Here is an 18,128-nt window from a genome sequence, read left to right as displayed (position 1 = left end):
AGAAGAAATATGTAGAGGTGCAGAGAGTAGACTCCGCGGATAACGTGGCAGACCCTTTCACTAAGCAGCTGAGTCAGCAAAAGACTGAAGCCCACCTTGAGAAGATGGGCCTAAGATATATGACCAATTGGCTTTAGTGCAAGTGGGAGATTGTTAGATGTATGCCCTAGAAGCCAATTTGGCTGACACATTGTTGATTCTAGGGACATAATTTTGTACTTGACTATTTATTATTGAATAAATAAAATGCATCTTTTTCATTCATATTGTTTATGTGTCTATGAATCGTCCAAGAAATTAATAAGATGATGATACATATTCTCAAGAGTTGAGAATTTGAGCCATGTATCATTGGTGATTAATTTCTAAATGCTCCTGATCAAAGGATCATCACGAGGACGGTGATCGATCCGATCAGTGCACAGATCACTCTCCTTCTGGATGGACGAGACTTGAGTCCACAGTGTAGGGACACTGAAGTGATAGTGCAGGTGCTTGTTAGAGAACAAGGGTACTGAGCGTGACCAATACAAGAAGTCACTTGGATGTCTATCCACTCGTCAGTGACTTGCTTGATGTTGCAGTAGTGTGACTGGTCCTTTGACCTGCGGTGCTTCGGCTACTCACAGTGAGGTTATTGTAGTTTGACTGCACACATACATGGTCTCTAGCCATATGGGTCCATGCAGTGTAGATTGGCTGCAGTAAGTTCACTGTAGGAGTAGGGTATGCACCTATATGGAATCTATCGACCTTGATAGATAAGGAGAGATCCTATGTGATTTATAAGACTGAGTTCGTAAGACCTCGGCCGGGGCAGTATACACAGTGGAGAAAGAGTTTTTCACTATCGAACTCGAGTCAAATAAATCTTGACATATGACAGACGATGGGGTTTGACGAGTTGTCCATGACCTCCGTCCTGTAGGGATCCACGATAGTAGGACTGTATCACATGTTAACTGCACCTAGAGGTTCATCATTCCATTCTGCTGGGTAGCCACTACATGCTGCTAGGTGTCACTGGTGGATGGTGGGACTTATAGGGATTATCTTGATGATCGATAAACCCTAATGAGTTGAGTTGGAATCGTTCCAACCCATTGAAAGGAGTTTTCAATGATATAGTGATAGAGATCACAATATATCTCACTACCAGTCAGAATAGAACCTATGGGGTCACACACACTAGAAGTATTGACCGATCCGATGGTTGAAATCGTGATTAGGAATCACAAGAAATCAATTTGATTGATAAGAAGTTGAAGAAGAAACAAAGGGAATTAATTAATTAGACTTAAACACAAATCCTACTTCAGGAGGGATTCCTAGAGTCCTAATTGGATTAGGGCTGGGAATCCTAGTTGGAATAGGACTGGAATTCCTACTTGGAATAGGATTCCTACAATCCTAATGAGATTAGGAATTTTGAATTAAAATTGGATTCCTACTTGGAGTAGGATTCCTAGGAATCCTAATTGGATTAGGACTTCGGATTCAAATCTAATCCTAATTGGATTAGGACTAAATACATCCTAATATGGATTAGGGTTTCTTAAGTCACAATTAATTATTAATCTAATGAATCAATAAGACTCCTAATTGGATTAGGATTGAAGAGTTCAATTGAGTCAAAATTGATTCAAGTTCTAATTGGATTAGGACTTACCTAGATTGGATCCATTGGTTCACCCTTGGGCTAAACCTAATAGGATTAGGGCTTGACCACATTAGGGCAATGCAAACCCTAATGTGGACTAGGGTTTACCAAGAGGGAGGGGCGCAAGCCCCTCCCCCTTGATCCATTGGTGCGGCACAAGAGAGGGGGCCGGCGCCCCCTCTTTGGAAAGATGTCTAGGGTTCCTACTTAGTAGGAACCCTAGATGGCTATAAAAGGAGGTGTGAGGCCGGCGCCCTAAGCATAGAAGAACTCCTCCTTCTCCTTGCCGTGAGCCTCCCTCTCCTCTCTTCTTGTGATCAGCCGCAAGCAAGGAAGACCAAGGCCAAAGGTTGGCGGCATCCTCTTCCTCCCTTCTTCCTTCCAACGCAGGGAAAAGAAAGAAGGCTGCGTGGGGATTCTTCTTCTTCCTCTTCTTCAACCTTCTTCTTCCTCCTCTCAAGCACTTTCAAGAGTTGAAAGAAAGAGAAGAGATCAGCCATCAAAGGAGTCTTTGCAAGGGAGCTAGCACCCCGGGAAGACAAGAAAGCTTTGATCGGTTCTCTACTTCGTGTGGATACCCGTAGAGGCCGGACGTTTGAACGGCTTCAAGCGAACCCTCTCCCATAACCACGAATTCAGATTCGCGGTGATCGTCTACCCGCGCAAGGTGAAGATTTGATCTTCCTATTGTTTTAAAAGCTTTAATTCTTACCTAATTACGAAAGGTCTCGAAACAAGCGTTCATGCGATGAACGTCGAACCCGTGTATGCCGATTCCGCTGCCATCTGAAAAATTTTTGAAATATCAGCGGCATGGGCGGGTTCCCAACACCACCGAGCTCGGCCCCCAAGCCGGAAGGGCTTGTCATGCATCCATTATCCTGAGAGCTCGCGCCGAAGCCTGATGCCTCGAGTACGGGAGCACCCATCTGAGACGGAGTCTGCCCCATGCCAAGCTGCAATAGGAGCCCCACCCGAGCTCAGCAGAAAAATCGAGGACTTGGAGCGGCAGATACAGATGCTTCAAGATCGAGGCCCAAAGCGAGACACCGACCTTGACTTTACAACAGAGTCTCCATTCCCTCAATGGATCATGGATGAGTCAATACCCCAGAGGTTTAAGATGCTACAGATTGAGCCATATGATGGCTCTTTCGTTCCTTGGGATCATTTGGAGAGCTACAAGGCCCTTATGACACTCCAAAGAGCCACAGACGCTCTACTCTGCAAAGCCTTCCCAGCGACTCTCCGCAAGGCAGCTCGTCTTTGATTCTCCGGACTAAAGCCTAGCCCGATTCTCTCCTTTGAATAGCTGGGCAGGTAGCTCGCCATCCATTTTGCCGCTAGACGGCGTCAGTGCCGAACCTCAGACTCCCTCTTCACCATCAAGCAGAAGGAGGGAGAATCCTTAAAAGACTACATCAGTCGCTTTATCTCGGCCATATGGGAGGTTCGCGATCTCGACCAGTCAATCGCCATGTCGGCATTGAAGACTGGAGCTCGGTCCTACAAATTTCTCTTCTCCATTGAGAAGAGCTTCCCCGCCGATTTTGTTGAAATGTTGGCCCGAGCTCGCAAGTACGCCAAGGCTGAGGAAGCCATGGCCTCTCGGCGGGAGGCAGCCGAAAAACCTGCCAAGATGCAGAAGACGCATGATAGTCAACTTTAAAGACCACGCAATAGCACGTATCTGGTAGGATAGTGATTACGGATATCGATCCACAGGGATTGGGGTATAGTTGTTTTCTTAAAAATAAAAATATTTAAAAGGATGAATTTGTGAAGAAAATTAAATTAAGGAATTTAATAAAAAAATACAATTAAAATGATATCAGTTTGAAGAAACTTAGGGTAAGGAATTCACCACTAACATCGGAACAAGAATTAATTGTATTTTAATTTATTCTTGGATTAACATGCAAATTAGCTACAAGCCTAATAAGCATCTAAATAAAATTTCACAAAAGTAATTTAGGCATAATCCATCTTTAGTTAGCATGAAATGTCTACCCTAATCTAAAGTGGTAGCACATCGCATCTTCCTTAAGCATGAACTATCTTATTTTTACTTCAATGATCATGAAGAACAGCTGTATAAACTCCACATTTAAAATCACAAAAAATTAAACATGAAATAAAAGAAGATATTCATTAAAAACAATAAGTTAATACAACTCCAAGAATATAAAATTAAAATATAAAACCCTTGGCCCTTTATTAGGGCTGCATCCGGCCCTAGAAAGGAGATCAGCCTTTCATGGAGTCGTGGGCGACAGCAGCAGTGGCACAACAGCGGGCTCCCATTTCTTCTTTTCTTCCTCCCTTCCCTGGATCTCTCCTTCCTTCTCTAGCAATTCATTATTTTTTTCTTTTGAGAAGGCATTCCCAAAAAAACCAAAACTTCTCTCTCTCCTCTGTTTCGGTGGGAACTCCTCCGAAGAAATTGATGCTCCCGAAAGAGAAGAACTCCTCTTTATATAGGCTCTCCACCTCCCCCTCCCTCCTCTTCTGTTTCGAGTGCATGATAAGGATGACAGGCTGGCAGATAACTCTTGATCTTGATCCTTGGACGCGGTGGAGACGCGGAATGGAGCTGTGGCTAGATTCGGCTGATGGTGTGTGAGAAGATCTCGAACGTTGAAGGTTGGATTCGGTGGGAGATGAAAGTTTCTCCAGATGCTGTATGGTTCCTAGTTGAGGGATGGTTGGGAGATTCGGGAAGATGCAAACGAAGTTGATCCGAAACAAGGGAAGACCGTGCAAGCTGAGACGCTGGCGATTTCATGGGATCAAGCTGGAAGAGAAGCTGGGATTTGAGTTTATCCCATGGATATGCAGATGCTGGGAGGAAAACGGAATGAAGGTGCTTAGATATGGCTCGGTTCGATGTTTGATTTCCTTCGGCTGGGAAGAATCCTTCGCTGGTGGACGTGGAAGAAGCCTGGTCGCGGAGAAACAGGGGATTCTAATAAGGAAGCAAGGCCGGGAGGAATCCGTGGATATGTTGAGATGCTGCCGTTGGCTGAGAGCTTATCTGGAAGATGCTGGGATGAATCCGGATGGGATGAAGCTAGATCCTACACGAACAGTGAAGTGATGCTGGATTCGAACTGAAGCAGGGGATGTTTGGATGATTCGGCTGGGAGGAGATTTTTGGAATGCAGAAGGGAGAGAGGAAGATGAGAAGAAAGCCGTCAGGAGGAATGAAATCCTGAGGTTTGCTTGGATAAAGATGGATCACGTCCGTGGATGGGAGATGATCCAGAAGAAGCGGGATGCTGGGAGATCCGGGATGCAGAGGAGATGAAGATGGAGAAGATACGTGGGGTGCTGGGACGCGTTCACGGATTGGGGAGATGAAGATGAGTTGGTTGAAAATGCTGGGATAATGCGGACGGAAGGAACGTGGGTTCTGTTTTTAGGCAGGGGGAAATGATCCGGAATGCTGGGAGATCATTGCATGGACTCATGCGGATGAAGGGAAACGGATGTGATTGATCGAGTTGTTGGGAACTACTGGGACTTGGCTGGGAACATGGTTGGAGTGTGGGATTTTAGTTGAACGAGATGTGGGGAGTGGATGGGGCTTTGGGATTCGTGCAAATATGATGGTATGCTTTGAGATCTGAGAGACAAATAATTGAAAGAATTTTATTGTTTTTGAGATTAAAATAGGAGAATTGGATCACGTGGAAAAAGAGTTGGAACGAGTGGGAAGAAATTTAAGTGAACGTGTGAAGAGTTAGGAATTAATGGGAAGCACTGGATTTTGGAGAAGAGTTCTTGGAGTCGACTCTAGAGGATGTAAAATTGTGAAATGATGCAGTGTAGTTTAGGCTTTACCTAATTAAGCGTGACTTGACCTGCATACATTAAGCTCAATCAGTAAATAAGTAAAACTCGAATTACCTTTAATAATTTATTAAAGTGCAATGATGAAGGTAACACAATTTTTTAATTGAATTTACAAAATATGTGAATTAAAATAATGATAAGTGCTATGAATAAGATATTAAATTATACATTATTTGACACTTATCAACGCGCCACGAGGAGCGCTCCCAACCAAGCAGCAGATCCTCCTAGCATGAGAAAGAGCCTCGTTGGCCCAAGAGCCTAGCTCACTCGAGGTCTTCCCTCCAAAAGTTTCAGACATACACTCCCCTCACATCCACCCGAGCAGAGATCCTCATGAAGATTGAGGGTCAGGGCTACCTCTTACCTCTATTGAGGATGCGACCGACAGAGTCGCGGAAGCACTCGAAAAAGTACTGCCACTTCCACCGAGATCGCAACCATGATACGGAGGATTGCTACGAGCTCTGTGATGAGATCGAGGCACTTATCCGTCAAGGTCGGTTGAGTTGTTTTGTCCATGATCATGCCTATAAGAGAGAGCCTGAGAAACAAAATTCAGTGCCGCGTGAGGAGCGGGACGACAATTGACCTCTCATGGGCATCAACAATATCATCAGAGGGCGGGCGAGTAGAGGCGCTTAAAGCATCGAGCTCGAAAGAAGGAGCTTCCTCAAAGCATCCGTGCACTGCGAAAGTCATCTTCTTTTTCGATGAAGACCAAAAGAGTGTTGAGCCCTCTTTATGACGACGCTGTAGCTATTTTCTTCATCATTGCAAGGCTTTAAAAAGGATTTTAGTACATAATGAAAGCTCAACTGATGCCTTATTTTGTAATGCCTTCCAAAGGATGAGCGCTCCTCTGGCTAGATTCACAGGAGATTCCACCCCAAGAAAGTACTATGAAGTTAAATCCTCTCATGGTTCAGAAGGTCGAGCTCATGCAACCGAGCTCAGAAGATCTAGCTCATGCAGGCCGAGCCGAGCTCAGAAGATCGAGCTTCGAAGGCCGAGCTCATGCAGGCCGAGCTCACGCAGGCTGAGAAGCTCATGCAGACCGAGCTCAGAAGGTCGAGCTCATGCAGGCCGAGCTCATGCAGGCCGAGCTCATGTAAACCGAGCTCAGAAGAACGAGCTCCAAAGGCCAACCTCAAAAGGCCGGTGCTGAGCCAAGTCCCGAGGAACTTCGAAGTTCGAGAGCCATCAAAATATCTCCAAAAGGTACAGGATGCCACTTTGGCTTCAAATAATTTTAATATTTTATCTATTTCTAGATCGAAGAATCCAAAAAATGACCTACGGGTATCTCTATCTCCAACGTCGTCCCGCTCCAAATAAGGGCGCACGATCGCCAACGGACGAAGTCCATCTCCTGTATGTGTCTCCAATGATGCTCCGACCAAGCTCGGGACGTCATTTCGATGTCCTTCGACGACCTTCGACAACATTTGATGCCATTCGACGACATTTGACGCCATTCGATGATATTCAACGCCATTCGACGCCCTTCGACAATATTCGATGCCATTCGACGCCCTTCGACGATATTCGACGCCATTCGACGACATTCGACGACATTCGATGCCATTTCAACACCATTCGATGCCCTTCAATGCCATTCGACGCCTCCTATGACAACACGCCCTGATCTGAGTGGGGGCACCCTGCTAAGTCGACCACAAGCCAAAGAAGGCTGCTGAAGTCAATCTCAGAGCAAAATCACTTAGCTCTGCTTGGACAACTCGGCTTAAGGCCGTTAGCTCCGACTGCACGAGAGGTACATCCTAGTTAGCACATACATCTTCATAGACATTTGGCTATATTACAGAACGATCGACAACTGGACTATTTCCTTCGTCCGTGCCAAAAAGCAGCTCGAACTCGAAAGTCGGGGGGAAGTGTTGGGAAAAAAAATGGACCACCCCACAAATACAATTAAAGCACCCAAATCCGATAGCAAGCCTGACCTCATGCAGGCTGAGCTCATGCAGGCCGAGCTCACGCAGGCCGAGCTCATGTAGGCCGAGCTCAGAAGACCGAGCTCATGCAGACCGAGCCCATGCAGACCGAGCTCATGCAGACCGAGCCCATGCAGACCGAGCTCAGAAAACCAAGCTCGTGTAGGCCGAGCTCATGCAGGCCGAGCCGAGCTCATGTAGACCGAGTTCAGAAGACTGAGCTCATGCAGGCCGAGCCCAGAAGACCGAGCTCATGCAGGCCGAGCTCAAAAGGCCGAGCTCATGCAGGTCGAGCTCAGAGGGCCGAGCTCAGAAAATCGAGCTCGTCGTCCACATGCTGTGGCCACGTCCTGCAGCAGTCTCACCGTACCATACTTTGCTTGCCGGCCACGCCATGACACATCAACCAGGGACCATACCCTGCTACGACTGTCAACAATTAATGCGCATGGTCTCCACGGATCTCCGGATTACTCAAAATCTTAGGCCATCCACGACAACTCATCGACTCACTCAACTACGTCCGGTCATCTACAACAACTCATTGGCTCCAGTTCCGTCCTCCACGGCAACGCATTAATTCAGATGACCACACTCAATCATGATGGTAACTCATTTAATTCATCCAGTCACATCACAGGTAACCCTGTATCCCTCCTATAAAAGAAAAACTTCTTCCTCTTTAAAGGGGGATTCTTCTTCTGGATTCTGACTTTTAGACTCCGATATACAACTCGTCTCCTTATCCAAATCAAGCCCCCCTCTGACTTAAGCATTGGAGGGCCGGCGCCGGAAGCCCCGATCATCGGCTTTTTGCAGGTCCCCCGAAGGACGCAGCCCACCCATGTACCACCCGCCATACTTGCCGGAGCTCCCCCTTCTCAGCCAGTGGTCGCCCCCGGGTCCAATTTCCAGCAACAGAGAGTATTAGGATCACTTCTCATTTAGTATTCTTTCTCTCTTCTTTAGTTATGGATTTATGCGATTAAGTTCCATATGATCTCTTCCCCTGAAATTTTCTTTCTTCCCATTAATTAAGCATTCCATTTAAGATAATTCAAACTGTTAATCTTAAAAATATGTTTTCTACAAATTTCAGCATATTTTCAACTTAACCCATTGAGAGCATATTTGCAAGCATCAAATCATATTCATTTGAGATAATAAACGCTCTATAGAATTAAACTCAAAGTATAGGCTATATATAACCAAGACAAGTAATGGCAATACAAGGAGGTTCATCAAAATCAATTCATAAAATATTCAAGGTATGCATCATATGATGATGACTTTTGAATAAGATGCAAAATCTAGAGAGATTGATATGTCTAAAGCTCCTCCTCAAAAGATGCATTTTTCTTTAATCATTCTTTTTTTTTTGTTGAATTTCAGATTTTAATGATAAGCGTGAATAAAACTGAAATTCTATGATATCAAGAATGTAGAGTGAACTATAATTATTCAAAATTTATAGCAATTACTTTTTTTAATCTTTCAAGAACAAGTCATGCTTTCTCTTAATCTTTGAGAAAATGTATTGAAATATTAATCAGAAAATAATTCTTTTGATGCTCAATTTCTTTCAAAAGCAATTACATTTTCTTTCTTTTAAGAGTTATTTGAGTGAGTTAAAATATTTCTAGTTTTAGGAGCATTCACTCTCTTTTAAAAATAGCTTTTTTTTTAGTGATGGAAGCAACAATCATGCAAAAAGGGATATAGAAGATCATTCAAGTGAATGTTTATAGAATTTAATTTCTTACTCATAGATTCACAGCAATGTATACATGAAACACAATGAATCTTTTTAACATCAAAATAAAATCATATATTTAGAAACATTTATTCACAATCAAGATCATTGAAAAATACATCATTTAGGCCAATTTTAGTACATTTTAAAGATAAGAAATGATATGTTTCAGATGCATATCGGAGCAATCAACCAAGGCATCAAAATTAATTCTATTTTTCTTAAGTTATAATTTTCATCTAGGAATTATATTGAGTTATTCTTCTGAATGATGCAATCATTGAAGCATATAACTAAAGTTACAAAGATACAATGATATAAGCATTTTTAAATTAAGTTTAAGCTTTTATACAAAATCAGATTCTGCATTTTATAAAAATTTTTAAGGAGGCTTTCAAAGTTATAATTTGAAATATATATCTTCCACATTGTAGCTCATCTTAAATCATTACGATTGAAAATACATATTTCAAACACATTAGAGCACATTCAGAATCTTTGTATTTAATATTGAGTTTCAGTACAAAATGGAGGATATTTTAACAAGTATTAGGACATTATGTATCAAAGTTAGGCAAGTAGAAAGATAGATCAAGATCAATTCATTTTGCCTAAATAGAAATATTCTTCTCTTCTTCTTTTTATAAATCTATTTAACTTTCAGATTTCAAAGATAATCGTGAACGATAAATCTGAAATTTCTTTTTAATATTACTTATAAAAACTTTATGTAGTATTTCAAAAATTCAAGCATTGGAACTAATTTAATGAAGAAAATTTTGATCAGAAGAACACAAGATGAATTCAAATACAAGTGAAAACAATTTTCATTAAGTTTTGGAACACAAGTTATTTTGAGGCAAGGGTGAAGCAAAAACTTATGTGCAAAGTCAAAACATATTCCAAGTTATGAATATCGATTTGTTGTTGATAAAACATGTTTCAATCAACTTATCCAAGCATGGAGCATTACAACTTGTATTTAAGGAAGATCTTTATTATCTAAATATTGTAAGCACATAATTCAAAGCATGCCAATCATAACAAGCATGTCATGGATCAAAATCAATTCTTTTCGAATAACCTTTCCATTTAAAAATAATTTAGCACCAATTTTATCTTTAAGATGTGGTTTAAAGTGATTGAAGCTATATTTGTTTTTCACATCTTTCTTTAGTTTTGTTTGTTTTTACTTAGAGATTATCCTTTTCATTTATCTGTCATTCCTTCCCTTATATATTATTATTATTATTATTAACTTTCTTTCTTTAATTAATGACCATTTTAATTTTCTTCAAATGTTTTTGGTTTTACGTTTACTTAGTTTTTACTCCCCTTAAATAATGTTCATTTTCTTTTCTTTATCTTTCTCTCTTTTATTATTTTCAACTAATTTTCATGAAAGAGCAGAAATAAAGAAATAATCTAATATGCTTCATAACACATAAATATATATCATGCAAACAAAATTCTTATTATGCTCAAAAGATCACAAATTAAGTTTTAATCTAATTGTCAGTTGTTTCTATCAAAATTCTGATTATGATTCATTTGTTATCAATATAATATGATTCATTAGAGTTAGATTAAAGTATTGCACACGGGCACATAATGAGTATACAATCTGGTCAATACAGCTTCAATACAGCTTTAAAACAATAATTATTCTATCATGCTTCAATACAGCTTTAAAACAATAGATCTACCTTGCTCATCATTTTCAAATTCTACAAGATGGGGTTATAGACATACCTTCTTCATACCAATCTTCTATGAGAATTTTTTTGTGAACTTATTTTGGTCAATGAAGATCCCCTTTCTTGTTTGTCATAGTTTGGAATTCGAGAGAAAATGTTAGTTCATCCATTTTACTTATTTCGAACTCCTCCTGCACGAGCTTAGTAAAAACTTCACATAAAGTTTTATTAGTAGCACCACAAATAATGTCATCAATATATGCTTGAACAATTAAGAGTTTTCCTTTTGATACATAGTCTTATCAATATTACTTTGTATTAAAAAGTTACTTAAACTTTCATATCATGCTCTTGGTGCTCGTTCCAAATCACAAATTGCTTTATCATATTTGTATTGAGTGTTTTCAAATAAGGTGGTTATTTTACATAGATCTTCTTTAATAAAATAACCACATAGGAGTACATTCTACACATTCATTTGATAGAATATAAATCTCATAAAGCAAGCAAATGATAATGGTGATCTTTACTTCTAATTATGCAAGAATTTCATCAAGATCTATTTCATCTTTTCTTGATTGAATCTTTTAGTAGTCACCAATTTTTCTTCATTAAGTGCATTTCTGAAAAACTTAATTTGGTTCTAATTATTAACAAATTTTTAGATTTTATCGGCAAGATTTCAAATTCTATCTCTTTCAAAAATGATTTAGTTTAACTTGACCAATTATAATCTTGTTCATCCTTCTTAAGGTGTTTTAGTTTCAAATTGTTATATGTAAGCGAAAAGATTAACTATATACTTATCATAAGATCTGATTTTGACCGACATGGGACTCAATGGAGCCATTTTACAAATACTCTCTCATGGATTTATTGGTGCTGCACTTTTTTTCTTGGCGGGAACGGTGTCTTGAGAATGATCATTAAATGATTATACCTTTAGGATATTGAATTGCTTACATTCAATATATTTACCTTGCTGAAATTGATCCTCTCCATGATCATTTCTGATGCAGAGCAATTCTTTAGGGTTAAGGCCCTAATTCCTTTATCAAGCTCACCTGCAACAACAATAACATCTATGTCCTTCCTTGATGAAGGATTATTAGTCTCATCAAGAATAATATGAATTAATTCTTCTATAATTAGAGTTCTATTTATTTGAATACTCAATATGCTTTGCTTGATGAGTCATATCCAAAGACAAACATTCTTATTAGATTTGGCATATTTTTCATTATTGAGAACATAACATGTATAACTAAAAAACATGAAAGTATACAACATTTGATTTTCATGTTTTTCATGAGTTCATAAGGGGTTTTCTAAAAAGGTTCTAATAGAAGCCTTATAACATGACAAGCTATATTGATAGCTATAATCATAATCAATTTGGCAAATCACATAGCATTGTCCATCACATTTCTTCAAAGGTTCTATTTTTACTTTCTATAAACCCAATATGCAATGATGTTCTTAGTGCAGTACAATTATATTCAATATCATTTTCTTTGCAAAACTTAACAAGGAATTGGTTTTTAAAATTATGCCATGATATTTCTTTATTTTCACAGTTTGCAAACTTTTTTCATTTGAAACCTTTCGTAAGTTTGTGCCAATGCAGAAAATATTTTCATTTAAGTGTCAAGAACAAAACCAGCGTTAGCTTAGAGAAATCATCCATAATTATAAAATCAAGAAGCTTATCTCCTGAGCTTTCAATCCAAATAAGTTCATGTGGAGAATTTTTAAAGACAAAGTGATGGAAACGACATCTTTAGATTTAGAAAATGATACTTGTTTGTTTTTCTAGTTGTCATGCATAGCAAACTTTGACGTTGCAGAAATAAATCAAAGTAAACCAATGACAAGGTCTTTTGGAATTAAGATCTAACTAGCATGAGTTAATTTTATATCCCAAAAGAAAATAATACCACTAGATTCTTTAATCTTGGTACTCATAATATATATTTTTCAAAGGCATACCATGCATATATTCTTATGTCTATGATTAATAGAAGATAATGCTATGGATATAAAAACTCTCAATCAAGTATATGGAGAATTATAGAGTTATTCTTATAAAATTGATTAATCATTTAGCAACTTATCCAACAGTAAGTAAAGCATACTATAAAATGAAGTGATTTGAATATATTTTCAAAAATATTACCTATATCACAAAATTGATTAATACCTGCAATTCATGTTTTAATCAAATACTAAAGCAAAGAGAATGATGAGATGCAAGGATTACTGATTTCATTATTCTTTTCATTTCAATTACTTTTTTAAGTATATTTTAAGTTTCATTCTTTAATATGTGTCTAGAGCACCCATTGTCCAGATAATATCCTTCATTGAAATCTTAGGTAGCTAGACACACCTGCTGAAAAATAATCAGGTTTTCAACTTAGTAACTCAAGCTCTTTTGGGTCCTTGCAGGTTAGCTATAATTGTTCCTTTTGGAACCCATATTCTCTTAATTGCCATTTTGTTTATTAGTTTGCAGTTTTTAGGATTATAAGTAATATACTTCTGCATACTCTTGTTAAATTTAAACAACATAGATTTAATAGATAATAAATTTTCAGTTTTCTATTTTTGTTTATTAATTTTATCAGATTTGTGAAAAACTGTTTTAGGATGGACAGTAGAGGATTTAACAAACATATTCTTGAAAGATTTTTGGTTGTACCAAGATTGATATCCTACTCCAGCTTTGTCATATACAGCTCTTGAGTTTTCTATCATTAAATTCAGTTTTTCAGAGCTGAGAGTGAATCTTTCAACAATAGGTTTCAAATTATCAACTTCTTTAGTTAATTTTTTATTATCTTCTGAAAGCAATTCATTGTTCTTCTTAAGTCTATCATGGCTCTTAGTGAGAAGTTGATTTCTTTGATTTAGTTCTTTATTTTTTTTAATTAAGATTTCAGTTTTATTAGTTAGTTTCAATTTTTCATCTATTAGGATTTGATTTTCATTCTTCAAGTTTTTGTTCTTACAAATAAGTTTCTTATATTCTAAATACAAATCAGAAAAGACATCATGAAGTTCATCAAATGTAAAATCGCTTTCAGTTTCAGCATGTACCTCATGTATCTCATTTTCATATGCCATGAAGCATGGATTTGCAATATGATACTGCTCTTCTTCTACACATGATGTTTCCGATTTGTTAGTGCATTCATATTTGACTTCAAGCATATTCCATATTTCCTTAGCAGTTGTGCAAAAAGATATGCAATTAAGTTCATTATCATCTAATATACAATATAGAATATTCATGGCTTTTGCATTTTGCTGAGCCATTTTCTTATTATGATTGATGTTTGTGTGTGGCCCATTGACTATAATATTCCATAGATCGTAGTCATGTGCTTGAATGAAAATGCGCATGCGTGCTTTCCAATGTGTGTATGAATCGCTGAGAGATAGATTCTACTGTTTGGTCAGGACGAATGAGTGGCTGTGAAGCATGCTTAGGAGGAGGTCAAATTTACCCTTCCCCGAGTCAGTCCAGTCAGAAAGGGGAGAGCCCGCAGTCGACTGCGGAGAGCCACTGAACTTCATTCTTTCCTCCGATTTGAAACCAATCCTGTCCTTCCAGTCGAGCAAGGCCCTTATCCCGGCTTTGAAGTTTATGCCACTAAATAGTGGAGGTCTATCAATTAATTGTCCCTCTCCTAGAAAACTATCTATTTGAGTTGTTATGATCTTTGGCTCTTGATCGTGAGATCAACAATTAACCTTAGAGCACCTGCTCTGATACCAGCGGGCGTGTCCGCGGGTGGTCTGAGTTAACTCGCTCTCGGGTCCGGGTTGGGCACCGAGTTGGGTGATAGGCTTGAGTCAAGTCGGGCCAACTTCAGTCAGGGTCGGGCTGAAATGAGGCCCAGCTCGAGCAAAGGGCCTCTTACGGACGGGCCGGGCCCGAGCTCGTTGAAATGAGCTCGGAGCCCACCTAAGGCAGCGGGCCAGCTTGTGGGAGGCCCGTCCAACCCTAAGGGAGGGACGATGCTCTCTTTGGCGAAGCCAGGGCGGCGAATAGTGGTTGTAAGAGGTCGATCCACAGGGAGGCGATTGGAGTTGCATAAAAATTAAAACTTTCACACGGATTCAAAAGCGATTTTTGAATAACAAAAGAAAAACATTATGTCGGGGATGTTGATATAATTTTCTAATTGAAACTAACTAAAAGAAAGGTACTCAGATTCAAAAAGCATTTATTTAATTAATCAAAGAAGAGTTTTGGCATAAATTAAAATGGATGAAAACAGTGCTAAGAGGATTGAAAGTCTAGAACATAAATTGAATAAAAGAAAATTTAATGTATTGCATCAAAGAAGAATTAAAAGATTGCATAAAAGAAAAGAAATTAACTTGAACCCAGAACAAGGATTGCATGAAAAAGAAATGATAGATTTGATAAAAATAAATTGATTACAAAGGTAGAAATGAAGATTGGTGGCTTGATGCTGCCTTTCTTCTGCAAATAAAATAAAGGAAAGAAATAACAAAAATCAAAAAGAAAACTTCTCCCTTTCTCTCCCACGGTGAAACAACATAAAATACTATTTTTTCTTTCTTTCTTTCTTCTCCAAAAGAACAAAGCAATGCTTGTTTCTTCTTTCTTTCTTCTCTCCCACCGAGCTCACCTCTCTAAGCTCCTCTGTTTCTTAGCCTCCAACCCCAACCCGAGCTCTCCCTTCCTTCCCTGGTTCTTGGCCTCAACCCCAACCGAGCACCCCTCTCCTCTCCTCCTCCCCTCTTTTTATAGGCCCTTGGAGATGTGGTAGAGGCGGGATCAGCGGGATCGGCTGGGCGGATCGCGGAAGGGAGGCGCGATCTTGCTTCTTTGGGCCACGGATGCGGGATCGCCGGAATGCTTGATGCGGAAGGCGTTGCTAGGATCACGGAAGTGGGGAGTCATCCGGGATGCTGGGGTTTCCTTCACGGACGCGGGATCATTGCTCTTCCCTTCTTTGGGTGCCGGATTGGAACATTCATGGCACGGGAGAGCTGGCAGCAATGGGAGAAGAGGAGGAAATGATCCCGGCTTGCTTCTTCGGGCCATGCTGGGATCACGGGATGAGATGGGATTCGGAAGAGCTGGCACGGATGGCTGAATGCGGAGGAGCCCGGACGGGATGATGTGGGGTTCCTTCTGTGAGGTGGCTCCTTGATGGCTGCTAATTTTGGGAGGCTGGAGTTCCGGATGGGGTGCTGGCACGGAAGCAGAAGGTGAGGACGCGCTGGCATCCGGAAGAGGTGCTGGGAGCGACGCGGACGGCTGGAGTGAGCTGGATCACGGGCGTGAATCTGGGACCTCAACGGTTGGCTGGATCGGGCGTGGTGGGGTGAGATGCTCGCTTGCTTATTTTGGAAGAGGGGCTGAAGCCGGAGGAGCCGATCTGGATCATTGGATGCGGATACGGAGATGCTCGCGATGTTGCGGGATGAAGACAGGATGTGCAGGCCCTAGAAGATGCTGGCTTTACTTGAGCTCGGGCTGCCGGGCATTGGGCTCAAACCTAATGTTAATTGGTTTCTTGGATTATTGCACTCAAACATAAATACCACGTTAATTAGTTAATTTTATTATTAATGATTAGCTAAAATACTAATTAAAATGGTCTGACGATTGCACTTTTGTGCTCTCATCACACCCCCCAACCAGCTTATTGCTAGTCTCTAGCAATTTAGTGCGACAATGATAAAATGAGAGTGCGAAAGTTTTATTTATTATATATATATAAATATACATGAACTAAGATAAATACTCACTTTCGTAGAGTATTACGATTGCACTTAGCACGTGCAACAAGCTGTTAAACCTCTAGGTTACCCTAGTGGACGAGTGTTGTCTCGTGAGGGTTTGCAGTAAAATTACCTACAAACTTCATTCCCAAAATAAAATTTATTTTATGAAATGAAAGTCTAATTTCAAGTACATAACTGATATGAATTTCAAAAGCACACAAGGTTTTAATTACTAAGTAGCCCAAATTCTAGGTTAGTATGCAATTTAAATTGAAGTCATTAAGTTTTCTGTTAGGGAGTTGTAAGACTTATTTATACTTAAGTGCTCAGTGAAGTTTGGACCATGCACAAGCTAAGGTTTTGGATCTCCAAAATATTGCTAATGCTAGTAGTTTCCAAGAATTGGTCGGACAAGACCTATTTGCTGATTCAAAATCATCTTATCTGCAGAATTTTGAGAGCTGTGGATGTTTACTTTAATACCTCATGGGCTTTATATGTAATATTCCAGTTTACTCGAATTTTTACAACGACGGTTTTCACACTATTGTCTTTCTTAAGGTCAATATACATTTATTTTTTTTTTTCATTTTTTTTTGCATGAAAGAGAAATGATAATGTATATATTGTGCACTTTTACTCCTGTGATGATTCCTCTATGTAGCGAGCAATTAGTCGACAATTCTCACACCAGTTGGCATGAGGTGTCGGGCATTAAGACTCCCCTACGGACCTATGCTCGGGTTCCTCATCACAAACCCGCTGATCTTTGACAATAGGTAGCCCTTTTCGATGTACCTGACTAAATCCACCAAATATGAATTTTTTTTTTTGGATCAGAAAAAGATGGTTCATCAGGATTCGAGGTTGCTACCATATTCTCAACACAATGTCGACCCTATACCTTAGAAAATGCAGGCCAGATGTGTTGTGAAATTCAAAACAGTAATTAGCTTACAAATTACTAAAAGGAACTTAATAAAAAGAACTCACTTTGCACTACTTCCGACTAGTCATTGGGCTCTTAGATTTTATATACCTTGTGTGTTGTAAAGAAATTAGAAATTTTTTTTTCAAGAATTTTCACTAAAAACTTTTTTTTTATATAAAATTCCAAATGCTTAAGTATACCCCCAAACCTAAATCTAACATTGTCCTCAATGTTAAAGAATGTGGAGTGATTGATTAAAACCCTATTTGATTTTGATGAGCTCAAAGCATTTGAGTATATTTCTTATTTACTAATGAATTCAATTAAGTGTTTCAGTGAAAATCTTGTCTAAGTGTCTCAAGACTTGGTTCATAATTTTTGGATAAGTTAAGAAGTCAGCTTGAACCAAAGTCTGAGACTCGAGTCGACTCCAGAGTATCACGAGTCGACTCCAAGCGTATCAAGTTCACTAGCACGAGCTCGAGTCGACTCCGGATCAGTACGA

The sequence above is a fragment of the Phoenix dactylifera genome, chromosome 1 (assembly GCF_051530095.1).
Source record: "Phoenix dactylifera cultivar Ajwa chromosome 1, Ajwa_hap1_PhDact_Kaust_v1.1, whole genome shotgun sequence".
NCBI classification, from domain to species: domain Eukaryota; kingdom Viridiplantae; phylum Streptophyta; class Magnoliopsida; order Arecales; family Arecaceae; genus Phoenix; species Phoenix dactylifera.
The sequence above is the reverse complement of the archived record's forward strand: the minus strand, read 5'-3'. Positions refer to the sequence as shown.